This window comes from Procambarus clarkii, chromosome 33 (assembly GCF_040958095.1).
Source record: "Procambarus clarkii isolate CNS0578487 chromosome 33, FALCON_Pclarkii_2.0, whole genome shotgun sequence".
In the NCBI taxonomy this organism is placed as follows: domain Eukaryota; kingdom Metazoa; phylum Arthropoda; class Malacostraca; order Decapoda; family Cambaridae; genus Procambarus; species Procambarus clarkii.
The window spans coordinates 59960-75044 of record NC_091182.1 but is presented as its reverse complement, the minus strand read 5'-3'; the positions used below and the strand labels follow the sequence as shown (position 1 = coordinate 75044).

General features: G+C 46.1%; 1 long non-coding RNA gene across 1 annotated transcript in view; it reads right to left on the bottom strand.

Moving 5' to 3' along the window:
- Positions 1 to 2211: 2211 nt before the first annotated feature.
- Positions 2212 to 15085, bottom strand: part of LOC138370675 (uncharacterized) — a 29036-nt gene continuing 16162 nt past the window's right edge. The window contains exon 3 of the long non-coding RNA XR_011230199.1: positions 2212 to 2353. This is a non-coding gene — a long non-coding RNA (uncharacterized lncRNA). The remainder of the gene's footprint in view (positions 2354 to 15085) is intronic.

The window sequence follows — 15085 nt, the reverse complement described above, 5'->3', positions numbered from 1 at the left end:
ACAATGCATCCCACCAAACATAACTGGTCACACAGACCACAATGCTCCCCACCAACCATAACTGGTCACACAGACCACAATGCATCCCACCAAACATAACTGGTCACACAGACCACAATGCTCCCCACCAACCATAACTGGTCACACAGACCACAATGCTCCCCACCAATAACTGGTCACACAGACCACAATGCTCCCCACCAATAACTGGTCACACAGACCACAATGCTCCCCACCAACCATAACTTGTCACACAGACCACAATGCATCCCACCAAACATAACTGGTCACACAGACCACAATGCTCCCCACCAACCATAACTGGTCACACAGACCACAATGCTCCCCACCAACCATAACTGGTCACACAGACCACAATGCTCCCCACCAACCATAACTGGTCACACAGACCACAATGCTCCCCACCAATAACTTGTCACACAGACCACAATGCTCCCCACCAACCATAACTGGTCACACAGACCACAATGCTCCCCACCAATAACTGGTCACACAGACCACAATGCTCCCCACCAACCATAACTGGTCACACAGACCACAATGCTCCCCACCAACCATAACTGGTCACACAGACCACAATGCTCCCCACCAACCATAACTGGTCACACAGACCACAATGCTCCCCACCAACCATAACTGGTCACACAGACCACAATGCTCCCCACCAAACATAACTGGTCACACAGACCACAATGCTCCCCACCAACCATAACTGGTCACACAGACCACAATGCTCCCCACCAACCATAACTGGTCACACAGACCACAATGCATCCCACCAACCAAAACACTCCCAAACCAAGGAAAAACAAAGTCACAGATTTACTTATTAAAGGCTTTAATATATTTAATTTATTTAATAACACAGATTAAAGGTTTACCTTAAGGGCGAGGACCACCACAAGTGAGGAAGCCCCCTTGAAAGGAGTGTTGACTGAATGCCCCCAGGGAAAGATAACCTTCACCATGCAAGGCTAGTACTTACAGAGCGCACAGGGAAGGAAACCCTGAGCACATGCAGTTCCAGTACACTAAACTCCTGGCTCACGCACACATCCCTATCGGAACACACCGCCTCAAAAGCAAAAACACCAAAGAAAACGGGATGCCAGAGCACAGTGACTACCAGGCCCGGACATCAGTATAGAACTAGACTCTGCACGACCTGGCTGACCCAGGCAGGCGGGGGGGGGGTGCAGACTAGTGAAGAAGGGGGAGGGGGGGCAGACTAGTGAAGAAGGGGGAGGTGGGGGCAGACTAGTGAAGAAGGGGGGAGGCAGACTAGTGAAGAAAGGGGGGGCAGACTAGTGAAGAAGGGGGGGGGCAGACTAGTGAAGAAGGGGGGGGGCAGACTAGTGAAGAAGGGGGAGGGGGGGGGGCAGACTAGTGAAGAAGGGGGGGGGCAGACTAGTGAAGAAGGGGGGGGGGGCAGACTAGTGAAGGGGGGGGGGCTAGTTTTACAAAATTTTGTTTTCATTGTGGGGGAGTTCGTTTGGGAAATTTTAGGCTACGGTGTCGTTTTAACCATGCGGTAGTCTGTTTTGATTTGCTTATCTTGCTAGGAGCCTTCCCTTGGATGGTGGAAAAGATGATAAACTTTACATTTATTTAAAGTGTTCACAGGCCATTGCTCCCTGCTCCTCTCTGAGGGGGGGGGGCAGGATCTGGCTCATAGTTGTTTTGTTGTATAAGATTCGTTCCTTGGAACAAAAAGTTCCAAGTAGCACGGGCTATGGTGAGCCCGTAGTGGACTTTTTTCTCATAGTCCACAAAAGGCCAACATAACTCGGCAACTGATGACACCTAGTAGTATGGCAGTTATTCAGTGTGATAGCTCCAGAGAGCTGACAATTTTCCTCACAGAAAATACAATAACAAAAGCAGTATTAAAAATCAAATTAATGATTTGAATGCACTTGTGTGCAAAGATTCAATGGGCATTATGGAATTTTAATTAATCCAGATTGTAGATGAATGTAGACAATTGGAAACTTACGAGAACAGAAAATTATGGGACACCAGTTATTTCACATTAATATATAAATTAAAAGAGGAGGGGAATTAGCAGTAATATCAGAATTTTTTTTAAATTTTCACCAAAAAATGAATAAAAACTCATGAACATAATGTTTTTTCTGTCTTCTTAGCAGCCAGTTAGAAAAGTTATACAAAAGTTGTTAAGTTTCTTACTTCCTTCGTAATCAACTGCTTCTTTATCCTGACGCTTTTCTTTCTCTACAGAAACAATTTTCCTGTTAGTGAATTCCCGTAGCTGCATGAGAACTACTACATCATAGGCCTCGTAGCAGAATAACACTTCCACATTGCGTTCCTGCACAGGAGAAAAAAGAAACACATTAACTGTTATATCCTCAGTATCATAATTCTAAGAACTGTCCAGCATTGCAAACATCACTAAATTATTGTATTGAGTGGAACACCTTAAACCTAAATGGTTCAGAGATTAAGGTGTGGATGAACAAGTAAGTCTGTTTTAGACCTGGAACAGTGCCACACCGGCTAGTCTTAGATGATATAACTACTATTTGAGTCTTATTATTTCCACAACCTATTTTTTTCAGGGGAAAGCCCCTAGTGGCTCCCTGAAGCTACTATACTGATATAGTGCCAAACTACAAGGTGCCATCAGTTGTGGAGTTGGTATTGACAGAACCTGACCCACCTCACAGGTGCAGGGAGCAAAGGCAGTTATGAAAAAAATTTGTCAACTTATTTCTGTTTGCCACCACCAAAGCAAGGCACCCAGAAAGTCAATGCAACAAAATAGACCACAGCCTCAAAACCACCAAATGAACAACAATGTAAACAAACAATTGAAAATTCATGAAACTTGAGCTAGCTCATTTGCCTCCACCTCCCTCAACATTTGGGGGAAGGAGGGAGGCAGTCAGGTGTCAGCCAACTGCTCCACCCTCAGTTCTAATGCTGATATGTATGTGCCTAGTTCCTCTCTCATTGTTCTGACTCTGGTCTTTGTTTCAGCTCAGTGGTGTTTTGCCCTCGAGGCTTTTTCTGTGTATGGTTGTGCAACGTGAGCCAGGAGTTTAGTGTTCTTGGAGCTGCATGTGCCCAGGGCTACCTTCCATGTGCGCTCATTAAGTGCTGTCCTTGCGTGGTCAGGGTTCACTCCCTAAAGGGGTCTCCATGCTTGTGGTGGCTCTCGCCCTGAAGGTAAGCGTATTGTCTTGGACTGTCAGTCTCTCCTTGGGTCGAGTGTGTTTATATGCTGGTGGGGCGCACTGAGGTAGGCCTTCCAGATTACCATACCTGGTTTGGTCTGCTATTCTTCTGTGTTCCACGGTCGGGTATCTTGAGAGTTAGTGGTACTTAATTGGTAATTCGGTCCTTTTATGGTCTTTATTTTTCATTGTGCCCTCATTCCTCTAAGGGGGGTTTATTTGTGCCATTCCTGACTTATTAGGTTTACCTAGTGTCTGGGCATGGATGTTCCCCTTTTTGGTTTCTCTCTTGCTCTTTCTGGTGGTATTGGGTGTTAATAGGGAAACCTATACAATTATATAGGAGTTACCAGCATAGCAATAACAGTGCCTGGGCATACCTGCAGGGAACATTCACCCTGCAAGCCCTGGAAAACCCCTATGGGTTTGGTGGTCCTTGTGATCCACCCACCATCCCTGCTCTCACTTCGAGCAAATCTCTGGGTTGCGCACCATCCATGCTTTGTGGCAATGTTCAGTTTGTCTGCCTCCACTGCTACCTGTTGGGTCTGTGACACCTTTGGCCCTGAGTCATGAAGGGGATGCTCCCTTCAAGTTGCTCTACTCTGCCAATTTTGGAGGGGCTTCTGGCAGCAACTGCTGGTGTCTTTAGTTCCTGGATTGCAGCAGTCAAGGTTGTGTCCCCGGTTTGAGGTCCGGGGCTAGCAAATGATGCTTGTCTCATGGAATAGGCGGTGATTTTGTCCATACCTCCTTTTCCTTCTTTCTCCTTTGGGCAGGGGGTTTGCCCTTCTCTTTTTCCCCCTGCCCCTGGCCCAGTAGCAGGTTTAGGGTTGGGGTTATTCTTTGGGATATCCCTTCGGAAGCTACGAGGGTTGTCCCTTTCAATTCGAGTGTAGATACAGTTGAGCCTTCTCATCTTGCCAAGGTTTCTGGGAACTCCTTTTTAGTTCCATCACACAAAACAATAAAAAACCAGCTTTGAATGTAATGAAACGTCATTTTCTAGGTGAGAGCCCGGAGGCTCCCTAGAGCTATCCAGGCAGATATGTATACAGTATTATTACACTTTGGCATCAGTGTGAATGAAGTTTTAGGCCTACCAGGGACCACGAGCCAGAACCTGGCCCCCTCAGAGAGGCACGAGGAGCAATGACCTATAGAACTGCACATGTGATTTGGAGCATTCTATGTCTGCCATTGACCAGGCCAGGCACCCAGAAAGGCAAGCGCCTCAAAACAAGTCCCTCTTCTGGTTAAAACCACTACTGAAACTAACGAGTGGACTCAACTCCCCAAATGAAAACGAGCATGATGTCACATGTGCCGTGTCACTTGTCTACTCAGCTCCCCCCCCCACCCCCGGGAGGGGGAAGGGGGAGCCTCAGACCCCTCATGCCAGCGATCCACACCCCAGTTCTCGGCTGATGTGATAAGGCTCAGTCGTGTGGCTCCAGCTCCAGATTCTCTCTGTTGTGCTATGCCTTGTGTTCAGTACTGCTCTTACAGTGGCCTGTGAGCAGGGAGTAATAATCTATTATTCACAGGTACTCGGGCTGCATGTGCTTAGGGTTCCCTTCCCTGAGTGCCCTGTACTGAGTGCTGAGTGCCCTGTACTGAGTGCTGAGTGCCCTGTACTGAGTGCTGAGTGCCCTGTACTGAGTGCCTTGTACTGAGTGCTGAGTGCCCTGTACTGAGTGCTGAGTGCCTTGTACTGAGTGCTGAGTGCCCTGTACTGAGTGCTGAGTGCCCTGTACTGAGTGCTGAGTGCCCTGCTTTTGTACCTAGTGGGGGGCCTGCTTTTGTACCTAGTGGGGGGGGCCTGCTTTTGTACCTAGTGGGGGGGGGCCTGCTTTTGTACCTAGTGGGGGGGGCCTGCTTTTGTACCTAGTGGGGGGGCCTGCTTTTGTACCTAGAGGGGGGGCCTGCTTTTGTACCTAGTGGGGGGCCTGCTTTTGTACCTAGTGGGGGGGGCCTGCTTTTGTACCTAGTGGGGGGGGGCCTGCTTTTGTACCTAGTGGGGGGGGGCCTGCTTTTGTACCTAGTGGGGGGGCCTGCTTTTGTACCTAGTGGGGGGGGGCCTGCTTTTGTACCTAGTGGGGGGGCCTGCTTTTGTACCTAGTGGGGGGGGGCCTGCTTTTGTACCTAGTGGGGGGGGGCCTGCTTTTGTACCTAGTGGGGGGGCCTGCTTTTGTACCTAGTGGGGGGGGGCCTGCTTTTGTACCTAGTGGGGGGGGCCTGCTTTTGTACCTAGTGGGGGGGCCTGCTTTTGTACCTAGTGGGGGGGGGCCTGCTTTTGTACCTAGTGGGGGGGGCCTGCTTTTGTACCTAGTGGGGGGGCCTGCTTTTGTACCTAGAGGGGGGGCCTGCTTTTGTACCTAGTGGGGGGCCTGCTTTTGTACCTAGTGGGGGGGGCCTGCTTTTGTACCTAGTGGGGGGGGGGCCTGCTTTTGTACCTAGTGGGGGGGGGCCTGCTTTTGTACCTAGTGGGGGGGGCCTGCTTTTGTACCTAGTGGGGGGGGGCCTGCTTTTGTACCTAGTGGGGGGGCCTGCTTTTGTACCTAGTGGGGGGGGGCCTGCTTTTGTACCTAGTGGGGGGGGGCCTGCTTTTGTACCTAGTGGGGGGGCCTGCTTTTGTACCTAGTGGGGGGGGGCCTGCTTTTGTACCTAGTGGGGGGGCCTGCTTTTGTACCTAGTGGGGGGGCCTGCTTTTGTACCTAGTGGGGGGAGCCTGCTTTTGTACCTAGTGGGGGGGCCTGCTTTTGTTCCCCTGCCCCCTGTTATATTAGGACCCTGACCTCCTGGGCTCGGTGGTTCCCCTGCTTGGCCCCCGTGAGTGGACACGTCCCGGGGGTTCAGTTTTAGAAATTTGTTTGGTAGACTTGGGTGCCAGTTAGCAGTACCCTGGCTGGGCTTACCCTTAACAAAACCTGTCTTAGGGCTCTGGGAAGCCCTGTAGGGGTGAAAGGGGTCCAATGGATGCGACCCCTGGGTCCCCACTCACTTTTTGAGAGTTTGAAGGTTGCTCTGTCTCCTTCTCTCAGGGCAACGCTCAATGTTTTTGCCTCCGTTATGCTGCCTGTAGAGTAAGTGACACCTTCGACCCCGAGTCCTGCTGTTACGAATCTTACTAGGATTCTAACATTACTCTTGATGCTTATATTACTATTGCCTTGTTCTATAATTATTATAGTATCCAGTTGTATGATATTAGATTCTTGTATGTTATATATTGTAGCATGCTGTTGTGTGCCTGAGTTGCATTATATTGTATGAGGCTTTTGCAAGTATTTTCATGTTGGTTTCTCCGTGTGGGGGGTTGACCATATTTGGATGTGGCCAGTGTGGGAACTTGATGTCAAGCGAGTGAGTATAGTTCAACCTTGACTAATTCTTATTATTGTTTGCCAGTAAATTATATTGAGTAATGTAACATTATTATATACTGTAGAGGGAACCACATTCAAAGTGCCCGCCAAAGGAGACATTTTACAGTATAGGCAGGGCTGTGCCCTGATTGGTGGACGGCGACGGCGCACAGCCTACCCGCGCGGCAGCCCGCGCAGGCCGAGTGGGCCAGATTTGAACTGCATGTGACCCAACGCGGACGACGCCTGCCCGGCACCACTGGCACTTAGGATATGTGCCCATAGGACCCCTAAGAGGCATTGACTCCCTCTGTCCTACCCTTCCTGAGGAGCCTAGACTTGCTCCACCTACCCTACCAGCCCTTCCTCTCCCTACGACGACAGTTCCAGGTGAAATATTACTGTACTATTGTTGTAACACGTGGGTCACCTCTACAATACTCTTATGATTAATAATGATTTGAATATTAGTACTACATTTTGTTAGTAGAATTTCTACAATAGTTTATGTGGATATTTAGTTGATATTGTGGTAGACGCCTGCCCTGGGATCCGACGCTTGGGCAGAGGCTGGCAGCTTTGGTCGAGAGGAGACATGTTTTAAGTTAACTCCTTGGTAATGGGAGTCGGTCGGCCGAGCGGACAGCACGCTGGACTTGTGATCCTGTGATCCTGGGTTCGATCCCAGGCGCCGGCGAGAAACAATGGGCAGAATTTCTTTCACCCTATGCCCCTGTTACCTAGCAGTAAAATAGGTACCTGGGTGTTAGTCAGCAGTCACGGGCTGCTTCCTGGGGGTGGAGGCCTGGTCGAGGACCGGGCCGCGGGGACACTAAAATGCCACGAAATCATCTCAAGATAACCTCAAGAAGATGGTTATTTTAGCTAATACTCGGTTAATTCTCTGGTTAGATGATTGTGTATTTTCCCAAATTAGAATTCATGTGCTGGTGGGATTGCTCATTGCTCAATAAAGATTTTATTAATATTATTGCATGCTAAAAAATATTTCTGACTATTATCTGTATTATTTAATTGTTATGTTTGTCAACCTTAGCGTAGATACATTGTTTCCCCAAGTTATGCAGTGTTTTATTCCCTTTTCCAGTAGACACCTGTTGGCAAGGGATATGCCAATTACTGAAAGCGGCGGTGGGTCACATTTTGCCCAAACCCCCCTGCAGTTTTCAAAATATCCCAAACATCCCAAATTCGATACCTGAGCCATATTTTGGATCCAAATTCTGGCTCTCTGCACCTATTCGCAGTTTGAAATTCCGACTTTTTATACCGAAAATATGCCAATTACTGAAAGCGGCGGTGGGTCACATTTTGGCCAAACTCCCCTGAAGTTTTAGAAATATCCCAAACATCCCAAATTCGATAATTGAGCCATATTTTGGACCCAAATTCTGGCTCTCTGCACCAATTCGCAGTTTGAAATTCAGACTTTTTATACCAAAAATGTGCCAATTACTGAAAGCAGCATTGGGTCACATTTTGCCCAAAACCCCCCTGCTGTTTTCAAAACATCCCAAATTCAATACCTGAGCCATATTTTGGGCCCAAATTCTGGCTCTCTGCACCTATTCGCAGTTTGAAATTCCGACTTTTTATACAAAAAATCGGCCAATTATTGAAAGCGGCGGTGGGTCACATTTTGCCCAAACCCCTCTGCAGTTTTCAAAATATCCCAAACATCCCAAATTCGATACCTGAGCCATATTTTGGACCCAAATTCTGGCTCTCTGCACCTATTCGCAGTTTGAAATTCCGACTTTTTATACCAAAATTATTCCAATTACTGTAAGCGGCGGTGGGTCACATTTTGCCCAAACCCCCCCTGCAGTTTTGAAAATAACCCAAACATCCCAAATTCGATACCTGAGCCATATTTTGGACCCAAATTCTGGCTCTCTGCACCTATTCGCAGTTTGAAATTCCTACTTTTTATACCAAACATATGCCAATTACTGAAAGCGGCGGTGGGTCACATTTTGCCCAAACCCCCCTGCAGTTTTCAAAATATCCCAAACATCCCAAATTCGATACCTGAGCCATATTTTGGACCCAAATTCTGGCTCTCTGCACCTATTCGCAGTTTGAAATTCCGACTTTTTATACCAAACATATGCCAATTACTGAAAGCGGCGGTGGGTCACATTTTGCCCAAACCCCCCTGCAGTTTTCAAAATATCCCAAACATCCCAAATTAGATACGTGTGTTGTAATCCACAAGTTAGTAGGAATTATTAGCTAGAGGATCATTACTACAACACTTAACGAATGATGATTGGAAGTACATGTTAAGTAGACAGACTATGGATCACATATCTAAGAAAGGTCAATGGATTAAGACCGAAGCTGTTTAGCCAAATTAATAATTCCTGGAAAGAGGAATTATTCTTCGTCAGGCTTCAAGGATCAAGGTTACCGCTCTAGGGATAAGGTTAATCGGATTTTACCTTCCTTGAGAGGCGTGGTGAAATGTTTGAGGCCATGGTTGGCTAAAGTCAGTCTGATTGTGGGAGTTGAACTGAGAAGTCCTCTGGATCTCTGTTTGCGGCAGTAGCGAAGTGCAGCAGACAGCTATGCGAGAACCTGATGTGATCTTAGTGACCAAGTTAAGTCTGCAGTATGTGAGTATTGAATGAAAGACTAACCGGGTGTGGAGCGTTGTAGTAATCATTCCGTATTAGGGACTTAGGCGGAAGTAACGAGTGTGGGTGGTGATCGCGGAGGTCAAGTGGTCTATGGGTATTGGAAGTGTATTAAGAACATAAGAACATAAGAACAAAGGTAACTGCAGAAGGCCTATTGGCCCATACGAGGCAGCTCCTATTCTATAACCACCCAATCCCACTCATATACTTGTCCAACCCGTGCTTGAAACAATCGAGGGACCCCACCTCCACAATGTTACGCGGCAATTGGTTCCACAAATCAACAACCCTGTTACTGAACCAGTATTTACCCAAGTCTTTCCTAAATCTAAACTTATCCAATTTATATCCATTGTTTCGTGTTCTGTCCTGTGTTGATACTTTTAATACCCTATTAATATCCCCCCGGTTATGTCCATTCATCCACTTGTAAACCTCTATCATGTCACCCCTAACTCTTCGCCTTTCCAGTGAATGCAACTTAAGCTTTGTTAATCTTTCTTCATATGAAAGATTTCTAATTTGGGGAATTAACTTAGTCATCCTACGCTGGACACGTTCAAGTGAATTTATATCCATTCTATAATATGGCGACCAAAACTGAACTGCATAATCTAAATGGGGCCTAACTAGAGCAAGATATAGCTTGAGAACCACACCAGGTGTCTTGTTACTAACGCTGCGATTAATAAATCCAAGTGTCCGATTTGCCTTATTACGAACATTTATGCATTGATCCTTTTGTTTTAAATTTTTACTAATCATAACTCCCAGATCCCTTTCGCAATCCGACTTCGCAATCACAACACCATCTAGCTCGTATCTTGTAACTCTATCATCATTACCTAACCTCAGAACTTTACATTTATCAACATTAAACTGCATCTGCCAATCCTTTGACCATTTCAAAACCCTATCTAGATCAACTTGAAGTGATAGTGAGTCCTCCTCCGAATTAATTTCCCTACCGATTTTCGTATCATCGGCAAATTTGCAAATGTTGCTACTCAAACCTGAATCTAAATCATTTATATATATTATAAACAACAGAGGTCCCAGGACAGAGCCTTGAGGCACTCCACTTACAACATTTTCCCACTCTGACTTGATTCCATTTATACTAACTCTCTGTTTCCTTTGGTATAGCCATGCCCTAATCCAGCTTAATATAGCACCCCCAATACCATGAGACTCTATTTTTTTAATCAGTCTTTCATGTGGCACTGTATCAAAAGCTTTGATACAGTATTGACCAAATAGAGTATGTTAATATGTTATTATTTGTCAGAGTCTATTCTTTGTAATTAAATGACAAAACCCGACGGCCTTTAAATACCTTCCATATGTTCATTCATTGTGTTCCAGTACAAACCTGGTGGTACGCCTTAAGGGTCTGGTGTGTGTAGGAGTATAGGTGGCAGTAACGGTTGCTGAGGCAAGGTGTTGTGTGTTGTGTAATTGCTGTGTTCGGAATGAACCGGGGTTCAGCGTCACGACATATTTGGTGGCAGCGCAAACAGGTTTGGAACACTTTGAGAGATGAAGGAAGTGTGTTACTGGTTTTGTTGGTGAGGGAATGTTCGGGAATTGGTAGACGTCGGGTTGTGTTCAGGACGGTGGATATTGGAGTGAGGAAGGGAAGGTGTGTGGGCCAGGGAGTGGCCATAGTGGGGTGTGGGGCCAGGGAGTGGCCATAGTGGGGTGTGGGGCCAAGGTGTGTGGCCAAGTGGAGTGGCCACGTTGTGCGGCAGGGAAAAGTCCCCTAAGGGGTGGAAACAGTAGTGTGGGGAACTGATAAGTGACGTTGTTAATGGTGGCTTAAAATTATAAGTGATTCTAGTGAGATTAAGGGAATAAGGCCAAGTAAGGTTACTGTACGGCAAAGCGTCAAGCTGGTTCATACACGAGCACATAAGGGGCGAGTAGCCATGACGGGTACGGGTAGTAATAGGGGCGCCAGTGGCCAGGCCACGAGTAATGTCGGTCAGGGTGAGTGGTGATAACACGGCGGCGTTGCTTACGGCGCAGGCAGCAGCGTCAGAGACAATTGGGCAGGTTGCACAGTGGTTGAAAAATGTGTTGAGCACGCATGAGACGACTAATGCAGGACCTAAGGTATATGGAGACATACCCACGTTTTGGGGCGCCAAACGGGATTCGAAAGGTCAGTTACTGACGGATATTAGAACATTTTTCTTTGCTCTAGAGAAGGCGACTAGTGTGGGGTCATGGTCGGATCAGGCAAAGATTGCATTGGCATATTCCAAGGTGAAAGGGGAAGCAAAGACCCTGCTCAACTCGGCGGAAATTAGTTATAGCGAGTTTAAGCAGGAGCTGATAGATCATTACGATGTGCAGCACGATGCAGTAGAACTAAAGGCTCAGTTAGCTGCACTTAAACGGGAACCAGGGGAACAATTAAGGGCGTTTGGCCATAGAATAAGACTCTTGGGTGATGTGATTGAGCGGACGGAAACGCAGTTCACGGGGGTAGTAAGAGATTCTATGCAACGGAGTGTTTTTTTCGGTGCAGTACCGCGGGAAAGTGCGTTACACTGCAGGGAAGCTAAGTCTTTTAAGGAAGCGGTGAAACATGCAGTGTTTTGGGCGGAGAATAGCCCGACACAAACTGACAGAGGATGACATTTTCAAGGAAGTGTCCCCTAAGGAACAGGCAAATCTTGCAGACACGCAAGAGAGACAGGCTCAGCTCTGGGCCCCAGTAGCTCAGCCAGTGGAGGATGGACCCGCGGCGGGGGTCACACATTCCAAGGGCAAGGGGCGAGGTGCTCCTCGACGTAACAATAATAAGGGCTGGGAGCCAAGGGTGTTCCAGGGACACAATACGAGTGGTGTGTCGTGGGGACCCCATCAGGGTACTCGTGGGCAGCGAGGAGGGAGCACGTGGAGGCAGGTTCACTCCTGCTCCACCACGATACACGCCTGCTCAGGAAGCAACAGGAAGTACCACCAGAACCAGGGTACCGGTAGAGGGTATCCCCGGGGAACGGGGTACACTGCAGGTAAACACGAGCCAGAACTACCTAAGCAGACAAAAGTGTGTAAGCTGTGTGGTGACGGTAGTCACTTGGCCTGGCAGTTTTTTTTTTTTTTTTTTCTACCACAGATGTGGCCAGACATTTACAATGCTAACCAGCATATATACATTTTCTTCTGTCCTCCATAGACAGGGTTAGAGAAGTGTTAAACATATAGTTCAAGGGTTTATTGAACACTCAACCACAGAAGGTGATTCAGTGCTTTTAAAATGCTAAGCTAACCTACATATGTAAATACATAGATACACAGATTTACGTATGCCCTACATAAAGTATTAGATGTGTCTTTTACATAGTGTCATTAATGTACATTCACAAAGGTGAAATGTAATTCTGATCAGCTTCCATATATGCTTTATACCCATACATATACATACACACACACATATACACACACACACATGCATTCACATACATTTGTCTCATTTACCCTGACAGGGTGAGGTAGCTGATAAAGAAACTAGTGTGCAATTAAGCACTTAATCACTGAAGGTGATGAAGGTGCTTTTACAAGCTCAGGTTATATAGTTACATCATATATATACATTGTATGATTGATATATTACATGGTCAATCTTGGATACAAGTCCAATATATCATCAAGTGTTCCAGTACTCATATAGTAACTACAGAGTTCAGCATACCTCAGCCCAGGAGGGCGAAAGTCAGTCAGTATGTGACATTCTGCAATATAATGTTCAAGAGAGTGCATGTTTTCTCTTTCACAAAGTTGACACATTGTGTACTCGACATTTGGGTTTTGAGAAAGCTGCCAGGTACGTCTATATCCCAGGCGTATTCTGGCCACTATAACATCACATTGCCGGGTTCTTGTTCTATTAGTCCCATATGTGAATGTCTCCTCACGATATCTATCATAATATTTAATGCTACAACTTTCAGGTCTTTGTGAATTTGTTAGGTCGGTGAGATTTTCATTAGATATTTGTTTAAGTATTCTCTTTATCACTGCTAATGAAACACCCATATCAATTTCTACCACTGGTTTTCTGCAGGCTGACTTAGCAAGCATATCAACAGTGTCATGCCTTGAGATGCCAACATGTGATGGTATCCATAGGAATTTAATCTCAAATCTGTTTTCTTTGGCAGCTAAAACATTCATTCGAATATCACTGACTATTTTCTGGGTGTCACTACTATGTGCGTTCAATGCCAGGAGTGCACTCTGCGAGTCACAGTATATAAGTCCACTGCCTTTGTCTTTTAAAAATTCAGTGGCAAGGTATATGCCTGCAAGTTCGGTTTGAGTTGTACTTGCCCAGTCATTGACGCGCTTCATTGCTGTATGTACGAGAGAAGATTGTTCAAATATGTTACATGCACATCCGGTACATCGTCCACCTTCTTCTACAGAGCCGTCGGTATAGCACTGATAAACATCGTTACCCATACTCTGAGTACTTTCAGTGATGTTTTTCAGTGTTAACTGTTTTAATAAGGTAGTGTGCACACTATCTTTCTTGGGCGCATTTACAAAATCAACTGATAGATCCCAGTTATCCCATGGAGTAATTGGCTGATTAATCATTAGTCGAGTTGGGTACATATTTAATATTTTGATGGAGTTGGCTACCTTGTAGAACCAATATACATAATCAGATATCGTTCTTCTTCTATAGACCTCAGGTGAGTGTAGCATATTAGAAAGTTTAGCTTGAAACTTCATGTGTTGTCTAGATCTACTCAATGCCTTCACGCCGAAAACTGTGCTAATAGACAAGATTCTCTCACTTATGGTAGGTAATTTTAACTCTGCTCTCATGTTAACTATTCTCGTGGACTTTGGAGCCCCAAGGATGAGACGCATAGCTTCATTTTGCAAGGTTTCAAGAGATTTCAGCTCTTTGTCAGTATACAGTGTGAGATGTAGAGCATTGTAGTCAATCACAGAGCGTATAAATGATACATAAAACATTCTAGCAAGTCTCACGTTAAGCCCATGATTGACACCAACAAGGACCCGCAAGGGCTTTAATCTCTCCCAAAGTCTCCTCTTGAGAGAAGAAAGGTACCCAGGGTCGTTAATGGGGGACACGAAGGTATCTGTAAGACTCGCAGTTCTCAAGTGCTCGCCCATCTATATGATAATTGGCTGGTGGAATACCACATGGAATGAGGGCACGAGTTTTCTGTACAGAGATAAGGAGGCCACATTCCTCAGCTCTAGTAGCAAAAGCGTCGAGCAGAACTGACATTCTAGGCTCGGTGGCAGCCTGTAAACATATATCATCAGCATAACAAATGACAGTGTCTTCATTATTAGTTGGAAGATCTTTAATAAGTTTATGCATCAGAACGTTGAACAACAAGGGACTGAGGTCCCCTCCTTGTGGAGTTCCCAGTTCAAAGTGTTTGCTCTCTGTGCTTTTAACACCATTAAACAAAACATATGCTGTTCGATTAGACAAATAGCCCTTTATCCATTTCAGTAATTTTCCTTGTATTCCCAGCTCGGCAAGCTGTTCCAGTATGATTTCTCTGTTTGCTGTATCAAAAGCTGCTGCTAGGTCGATGAAGACTGTTTGGGGGGAAGCTTCAATATGTGCGAAGTACTCAGCAAAACAGTGTTGTGTACTGAGCCAAGGCATAAATCCAAACAGTTGGGGTGACAGGTGCCCCTGTATACGATACATGAGTCGGTTTAGAACAATACGTTCAAGCACTTTACAAACACACGATGTTAAAGATATGGGTCTATAATTATCTGAGTGTGGTTTGGGGATAGGAACAATGACACTCTTTGTCCAAGC